Source organism: Idiotropiscis lumnitzeri, unplaced genomic scaffold (assembly GCF_059441095.1).
Source record: "Idiotropiscis lumnitzeri isolate Australia: NSW breed Sydney's pygmy pipehorse unplaced genomic scaffold, RoL_Ilum_1.0 HiC_scaffold_131, whole genome shotgun sequence".
Classification (NCBI taxonomy): domain Eukaryota; kingdom Metazoa; phylum Chordata; class Actinopteri; order Syngnathiformes; family Syngnathidae; genus Idiotropiscis; species Idiotropiscis lumnitzeri.
This window is the reverse complement of record NW_028283669.1, coordinates 456,046-465,134: the sequence shown is the minus strand read 5'-3', so window position 1 is coordinate 465,134 and position 9,089 is coordinate 456,046. Positions and strand designations below refer to the sequence as shown.

Genomic DNA, 9,089 nt, shown 5'->3' with positions numbered 1-9,089 from the left:
CAACAAAAGTTCCTGCAAAATGATTCAGATGATCCATCTTCTGGAAATCTTTCACATTTGAGGATATTCAGGCCCTGAAGACGGCTGCCAACTTATTTTTGATCGCAGTGGTAGTGCCACCAACTGGTTAAAACAAATACAAATTATTTTTGTTGATGTTTTTCTCCGGGCAAGTGAACAAAATCTACCTTATATTTGCTCGGATGAGTGTTTAGGCCTTGAGCATGTCACAATACGAAAGTCTTTCGCCTTCTTCAGAGTGTCACATGATGCTGTCTTGTGACCCGTCTTTATCAGCTGATGTTCCATGAGGGCGTGACTTACCTGTCACAAGAATGAAGGCAAGTCACGCCCCCCGCTGTCCGTTCACTCCGCCAAGATGCTGGTCCAGGTGGTAGAGAGGATGAAGGCTCCCTTGTCTCTGTTCATGGTTTTTATGCCTCGCTTGCAGATCTCAATGGCCTCTCTGATCCAGCGCTGTTGTTTGTTCTCTTCTGTGCGGATGACCCTGCCCTTCTCCAGGTCCATGATGTGGTTTTCCCTTTTGCAGTGGTCAGTGATTGCTGATTTGTAATGTTCATGTTGTGCTTGTTCTTTTACTGCTCTGATTTTTTTCATTTTTTTGACAGGTAAGTCACACCCTCATGGAACATCAGCTCAAGACACCATCATGCGACACTCTGAAGAAGGCGAAAGACTCGCCGAAACATGTCAGGTAAAAAATTAACCTAAAACATAATTGTCTGCTTTTAATGAATCAGTCAAATATCAATAATAAGAAGACAAAATGAACCTAATACAAATAAATGAATGCTTAATAACTCCCCTGCACATGCTCCTAAAAATCCAAACCTTCACCTGTAAATAAAACGTCCCGACCTGAAGACATCTTAATGTTATTATTTTGTTATACACACAGTGCCGCCAAGTGGAATCAAAAATTTGTTTTTATTTTAATTTTCACGTACTGCACGGTGCCCTTTTGACGAATCCGACTGAAAATGAGTCAGAAAAGACTCAAGACAATGATCTTACTCTCTGCCGAATTTTGTGACGTTTTGGCAAAAGGCGTGGCTATTAAGGTGCTGAAAAGTCCGATTGTACTCTGTGGCAACAAAAGCTCCGGCAACATGACTCAGATGATCCTATCTTCTCGAAGTTGTACACATTTGAGGATACTTCAGCCCTGAAGACATCTACCAACTTATTTTACATCGTAGTAGTAGCGCCACCAACTGGTAAAAGCTAATACAAGTTATTTTCTTGGATGTTTTTCTCCGTGCAACTCAACAAGGTCGCCCTCATATATGCTCGGATGACTGTTTCGGCCATGAGGATGTCACAATACGAAATTCGTCCTTTTTCATGAAAAGTTGTGGGAGTGGCATTGCACTGTTCGTCAATAAAACAAAGCTGATTATGAGGTTCTAAATATGAACGACAACTCGTAAAACTTTACACACACATCAGGCCGAGCAAATTTATCAATATTTTATACGTTAGTTGTGCAGCTTTTTTGAAATGGCTCGCCATGGCCCTCGAGAAATGTTAAAAAAAGCAGCTCTGGTTGAGTGTTTCACCTCGCTTTTTGTAAATTTTATGGAGTACAGTGAACCCTCGGTTATCGCGGTTAACGGGGACCGAGACCACCCGCGAAAACTGAAAATCCGCGAAGTAGCGGCGCACCTTCAAAAATGCTTAAAAAAATATACAATATATATAATAAATATATATATATATATATATATATATATATATATATATATACGGGGAGAGAGAGAGTGAAATTCATGTTATAACAAAAAAACCAAATTATTATTAAAACGTATTATTTTTTTATTCCCCAGCCATTCTTTTTGTATTTATTTAATTACTCCGACTTTTACCTGCTGGTACGCCGTCCGGTGTGCCCTGTGAAATGAAAGGTGGCATTCTTTATTTATTTATTCATTTATTCATTCATAACTGACAGCCTCGCGCTCCGCTCGTGCCCGGGCAGAAGAGGTGCTCCAATTTGGCTTAACTGTGACACACGCCCGCCCTCCTCCCCCGGAGCTTCCATTCGGTTAAACTTAGGGGCCGCTTGGCACCGCCCGTGCCCGGGGAAGGTGCTCCTCTTCGGCTTACTGTGACGCGAGCATGCCCTCCTCCTGCGGAGCTTCCATTCGGTTAAACTTAGGGGCCGCTTGGAACCGCCCGTGCCCGGGGAAGGTGCTCCTCTTCGGCTTACTGTGACGCGAGCATGCCCTCCTCCTCCGGAGCTTCCATTCGGTTAAACTTAGGGGCCGCTTGGCACCGCCCGTGCCCGGGGAAGGTGCTCCTCTACGGCTTAACTGCCACGCACGCCGGCCGGAGCTCTGGTACGGTCCGAACCGCGCGAAACGTCGCCACCGATCGTGTCCGGGGGAACGTGCTCTTCTTCGTCCACTCTCCTCTTCGCCCACGCTCTTCTTCGGCGCACGCCGGCCGTCTAACCGCTCCAGCGCCCCGTCGTGCCGCTCGGCGAAACTACAATGCCCCCGAATATTTTTTAGACCCGCGAAGCACTGAACCCGCGAAAGGTGAACCGCGAAGTAGCGAGGGTTCACTGTATGTATAAGACCAAGACCTACAAAAAAGTCTCTTGGAGCAATGAGCTAGGTTTTACAGGAAGTCGGCCATTTTGAATTTACTTAAAAGGGGGCGGGTCACCACAATGGACTTTGTGTAGAAATTATTATTGGGGCCCGAGCAGCGACCGCGGCGAGGTCCCTATTGTTTTTGTAGAAAATATTATTACTTTTATTATTATTATTATTAGGGCCTGAGCAGCGACCGCTGCGAAGTCCCTATTGTTTTTGTAGAAATTATTATTATTATTATTTTTCCGATTGTTCGATCGCATTTTTGACCCCCGAAACATGCACAAAAACTCACCAAACTTGGCAGTCTCATCGGGCATGGCGAAAAATTTGTTATTTTAACGTCTAATATGAACAGGAAGTGAGTTATGAATTTTTGAAAGTCCGACTTTTGCCCTTTTTTGCATGTTTACAGGGGTCATTCTTTTGCACCCTGATCCTAAAGGCTTCATCTGATTGCCTTAAAATTCTGTCTGTAGCATCTGAAGACCTGGGACAAACACTGGGGCTAAAATTTTTTGTTTCCGAAATACTATATGACGGGGGCGGGGCTTCAAAGTTTTCACTTAATATTTCCTTCGCCGCAATGGACAAAATGCTTAATAACTCTCCTGCACATGCTGCTAAAAATCCAAAACTTCACATGTACATAAAAAGTCTGTACCTGAAGACATCTATATGTTTATATTCAGTTATACACCTTGCGCCAATCAATATCATTTTTTACATTTTGACTTACTGCACGGTGCCCTTTTAACGAATCTGATTGAAAATTGGCTAGAAAAGACTCAAGACATTGATCTTACTCTATCCCTATTTTTGTGACTTTCCTTCGAAGGGCGTGGCTATTACGGTGCCGCAGAGTCTGATTATTCTCCGTGGCAACAAAAGTTCCTGCAAAATGATTCAGATGATCCATCTTCTCGAAATTTTTCACATTTGAGGATATTCAGGCCCTGAAGACGGCTGCCAACTTATTTTTGATCGCAGTGGTAGCGCCACCAACTGGTTAAAACAAATACAAATTATTTTCGTTGATGTTTTTCTCCGGGCAGGTGAACAAAATCTACCTTATATTTGCTCGGATGAGTGTTTAGGCCTTGAGCATGTCACAATACGAAAGTCTTTCGCCTTCTTCAGAGTGTCACATGATGCTGTCTTGTGACCCGTCTTTATCAGCTGATGTTCCATGAGGGCGTGACTTACCTGTCACAAGAATGAAGGCAAGTCACGCCCCCGCTGTCCGTTCACTCCGCCAAGATGCTGGTCCAGGTGGTAGAGAGGATGAAGGCTCCCTTGTCTCTGTTCATGGTTTTTATGCCTCGCTTGCAGATCTCAATGGCCTCTCTGATCCAGCGCTGTTGTTTGTTCTCTTCTGTGCGGATGACCCTGCCCTTCTCCCGGTCCATGATGTAGTTTTCCCTTTTGCAGTGGTCAGTGATTGCTGATTTGTAATGTTCATGTTGTGCTTGTTCTTTTACTGCTCTGATTTTTTTCATTTTTTTGACAGGTAAGTCACACCCTCATGGAACATCAGCTCAAGACACCATCATGCGACACTCTGAAGAAGGCGAAAGACTCGCCGAAAGATGTCAGGTAAAAAATTTACCTAAAACATAATTGTCTGCTTTTAATGAATCAGTCAAATATCAATAATAAGAAGACAAAATGAACCTAATACAAATAAATGAATGCTTAATAACTCCCCTGCACATGCTCCTAAAAATCCAAACCTTCACCTGTAAATAAAACGTCCCGACCTGAAGACATCGTAATGTTATTATTTTGTTATACACACAGTGCCGCCAAGTGGAATCAAAAATTTGTTTTTATTTTAATTTTCACGTACTGCACGGTGCCCTTTTGACGAATCCGACTGAAAATTAGTCAGAAAAGACTCAAGACAATGATCTTACTCTCTGCCGAATTTTGTGACGTTTTGGCAAAAGGCGTGGCTATTAAGGTGCTGAAAAGTCCGATTGTACTCTGTGGCAACAAAAGCTCCGGCAACATGACTCAGATGATCCTATCTTCTCGAAGTTGTACACATTTGAGGATACTTCAGCCCTGAAGACATCTACCAACTTATTTTACATCGTAGTAGTAGCGCCACCAACTGGTAAAAGCTAATACAAGTTATTTTCTTGGATGTTTTTCTCCGTGCAACTCAACAAGGTCGCCCTCATATATGCTCGGATGACTGTTTCGGCCATGAGGATGTCACAATACGAAATTCGTCCTTTTTCGTGAAAAGTTGTGGGAGTGGCATTGCACTGTTCGGCAATAAAACAAAGCTGATTATGAGGTTCTAAATATGAACGACAACTCGTAAAACTTTACACACACATCAGGCCGAGCAAATTTATCAATATTTTATACGTTAGTTGTGCAGCTTTTTTGAAATGGCTCGCCATGGCCCTCGAGAAATGTTAAAAAAAGCAGCTCTGGTTGAGTGTTTCACCTCGCTTTTTGTAAATTTTATGGAGTACAGTGAACCCTCGGTTATCGCGGTTAATGGGGACCGAGACCACCCGCGAAAACTGAAAATCCGCGAAGTAGCGGCGCACCTTCAAAAATGCTTAAAAAAAATATACAATATATATAATAAATATATATATATATATATATATATATATATATATATATATATATATATATATATATATATATATATATATATATATATATATATATATACGGGGAGAGAGAGAGTGAAATTCATGTTATAACAAAAAAACCAAATTATTATTAAAACGTATTATTTTTTTATTCCCCAGCCATTCTTTTTGTATTTATTTAATTACTCCGACTTTTACCTGCTGGTACGCCGTCCGGTGTGCCCTGTGAAATGAAAGGTAGCATTCTTTATTTATTTATTCATTTATTCATTCATAACTGACAGCCTCGCGCTCCGCTCGTGCCCGGGCAGAAGAGGTGCTCCAATTCGGCTTAACTGTGACACACGCCCGCCCTCCTCCCCCGGAGCTTCCATTCGGTTAAACTTAGGGGCCGCTTGGCACCGCCGTGCCCGGGGAAGGTGCTCCTCTTCGGCTTACTGTGACGCGAGCATGCCCTCCTCCTCCGGAGCTTCCATTCGGTTAAACTTAGGGGCCGCTTGGAACCGCCCGTGCCTTGGGAAGGTGCTCCTCTTCGGCTTACTGTGACGCGAGCATGCCCTCCTCCTCCGGAGCTTCCATTCGGTTAAACTTAGGGGCCGCTTGGAACCGCCCGTGCCCGAGGAAGGTGCTCCTCTTCGGCTTACTGTGACGCGAACATGCCCTCCTCCTCCGGAGCTTCCATTCGGTTAAACTTAGGGGCCGCTTGGCACCGCCCGTGCCCGGGGAAGGTGCTCCTCTACGGCTTAACTGCCACACACGCCGGCCGGAGCTCTGGTACGGTCCGAACCGCGCGAAACGTCGCCACCGATCGTGTCCGGGGGAACGTGCTCTTCTTCGTCCACTCTCCTCTTCGCCCACGCTCTTCTTCGGCGCACGCCGGCCGTCTAACCGCTCCAGCGCCCCGTCGTGCCGCTTGGCGAAACTACAATGCCCCCGAATATTTTTTAGACCCGCGAAGCACTGAACCCGCGAAAGGTGAACCGCGAAGTAGCGAGGGTTCACTGTATGTATAAGACCAAGACCTACAAAAAAGTCTCTTGGAGCAATGAGCTAGGTTTTACAGGAAGTCGGCCATTTTGACTTTACTTAAAAGGGGGCGGGTCACCACAATGGACTTTGTGTAGAAATTATTATTGGGGCCCGAGCAGCGACCGCGGCGAGGTCCCTATTGTTTTTGTAGAAAATATTATTACTTTTATTATTATTATTATTATTATTATTATTAGGGCCTGAGCAGCGACCGCTGCGAAGTCCCTATTGTTTTTGTAGAAATTAGTATTATTATTATTTTTCCGATTGTTCGATCGCATTTTTGACCCCCGAAACATGCACAAAAACTCCCCAAACTTGGCAGTCTCATCGGGCATGGCGAAAAATTTTATATTTTTTAACGTCTAATATGAACAGGAAGTGAGTTATGAATTTTTGAAAGTCCGACTTTTGCCCTTTTTTGCATGTTTACAGGGGTCATTCTTTTGCACCCTGATCCTAAAGGCTTCATCTGATTGCCTTAAAGTTCTGTCTGGAGCATCTTAAGACCTGGGACAAACACTGGGGCTAAAATTTTTTGTTTCCGAAATACTATATGACGGGGGCGGGGCTTCAAAGTTTTCACTTAAGATTTCCTTCGCCGCAATGGACAAAATGCTTAATAACTCTCCTGCACATGCTGCTAAAAATCCAAAACTTCACATGTACATAAAGAGTCGGTACCTGAAGACATCTATATGTTTATATTCAGTTATACACCTTGCGCCAATCAATATCAATTTTTACATTTTGACGTACTGCACGGTGCCCTTTTAACGAATCCGATTGAAAATTGGCTAGAAAAGACTCAAGACATTGATCTTACTCTATCCCTATTTTTATGACTTTCCTTCAAAGGGCGTGGCTATTACGGTGCCGCAGATTCTGATTATTCTCCGTGGCAACAAAAGTTCCTGCAAAATGATTCAGATGATCCATCTTCTGGAAATCTTTCACATTTGAGGATATTCAGGCCCTGAAGACGGCTGCCAACTTATTTTTGATCGCAGTGGTAGTGCCACCAACTGGTTAAAACAAATACAAATTATTTTTGTTGATGTTTTTCTCCGGGCAAGTGAACAAAATCTACCTTATATTTGCTCGGATGAGTGTTTAGGCCTTGAGCATGTCACAATACGAAAGTCTTTCGCCTTCTTCAGAGTGTCACATGATGCTGTCTTGTGACCCGTCTTTATCAGCTGATGTTCCATGAGGGCGTGACTTACCTGTCACAAGAATGAAGGCAAGTCACGCCCCCCGCTGTCCGTTCACTCCGCCAAGATGCTGGTCCAGGTGGTAGAGAGGATGAAGGCTCCCTTGTCTCTGTTCATGGTTTTTATGCCTCGCTTGCAGATCTCAATGGCCTCTCTGATCCAGCGCTGTTGTTTGTTCTCTTCTGTGCGGATGACCCTGCCCTTCTCCAGGTCCATGATGTGGTTTTCCCTTTTGCAGTGGTCAGTGATTGCTGATTTGTAATGTTCATGTTGTGCTTGTTCTTTTACTGCTCTGATTTTTTTCATTTTTTTGACAGGTAAGTCACACCCTCATGGAACATCAGCTCAAGACACCATCATGCGACACTCTGAAGAAGGCGAAAGACTCGCCGAAACATGTCAGGTAAAAAATTAACCTAAAACATAATTGTCTGCTTTTAATGAATCAGTCAAATATCAATAATAAGAAGACAAAATGAACCTAATACAAATAAATGAATGCTTAATAACTCCCCTGCACATGCTCCTAAAAATCCAAACCTTCACCTGTAAATAAAACGTCCCGACCTGAAGACATCTTAATGTTATTATTTTGTTATACACACAGTGCCGCCAAGTGGAATCAAAAATTTGTTTTTATTTTAATTTTCACGTACTGCACGGTGCCCTTTTGACGAATCCGACTGAAAATGAGTCAGAAAAGACTCAAGACAATGATCTTACTCTCTGCCGAATTTTGTGACGTTTTGGCAAAAGGCGTGGCTATTAAGGTGCTGAAAAGTCCGATTGTACTCTGTGGCAACAAAAGCTCCGGCAACATGACTCAGATGATCCTATCTTCTCGAAGTTGTACACATTTGAGGATACTTCAGCCCTGAAGACATCTACCAACTTATTTTACATCGTAGTAGTAGCGCCACCAACTGGTAAAAGCTAATACAAGTTATTTTCTTGGATGTTTTTCTCCGTGCAACTCAACAAGGTCGCCCTCATATATGCTCGGATGACTGTTTCGGCCATGAGGATGTCACAATACGAAATTCGTCCTTTTTCATGAAAAGTTGTGGGAGTGGCATTGCACTGTTCGTCAATAAAACAAAGCTGATTATGAGGTTCTAAATATGAACGACAACTCGTAAAACTTTACACACACATCAGGCCGAGCAAATTTATCAATATTTTATACGTTAGTTGTGCAGCTTTTTTGAAATGGCTCGCCATGGCCCTCGAGAAATGTTAAAAAAAGCAGCTCTGGTTGAGTGTTTCACCTCGCTTTTTGTAAATTTTATGGAGTACAGTGAACCCTCGGTTATCGCGGTTAACGGGGACCGAGACCACCCGCGAAAACTGAAAATCCGCGAAGTAGCGGCGCACCTTCAAAAATGCTTAAAAAAATATACAATATATATAATAAATATATATATATATATATATATATATATATATATATACGGGGAGAGAGAGAGTGAAATTCATGTTATAACAAAAAAACCAAATTATTATTAAAACGTATTATTTTTTTATTCCCCAGCCATTCTTTTTGTATTTATTTAATTACTCCGACTTTTACCTGCTGGTACGCCGTCCGGTGTGCCCTGTGAAATGAA

The 9,089-nt window shown here is 43.0% G+C and overlaps 1 long non-coding RNA gene across 1 annotated transcript; it reads left to right on the top strand.

Annotated features, from left to right (window-relative positions):
* Positions 1–460: 460 nt before the first annotated feature.
* LOC148315092 (uncharacterized) lies at positions 461–4,217 on the top strand. Its single transcript, XR_015841284.1, has 3 exons — positions 461–552; positions 3,954–4,054; positions 4,132–4,217. It is a non-coding gene; the product is annotated as an uncharacterized LOC148315092 (long non-coding RNA).
* The last annotated feature ends 4,872 nt before the right edge of the window (positions 4,218–9,089 follow it).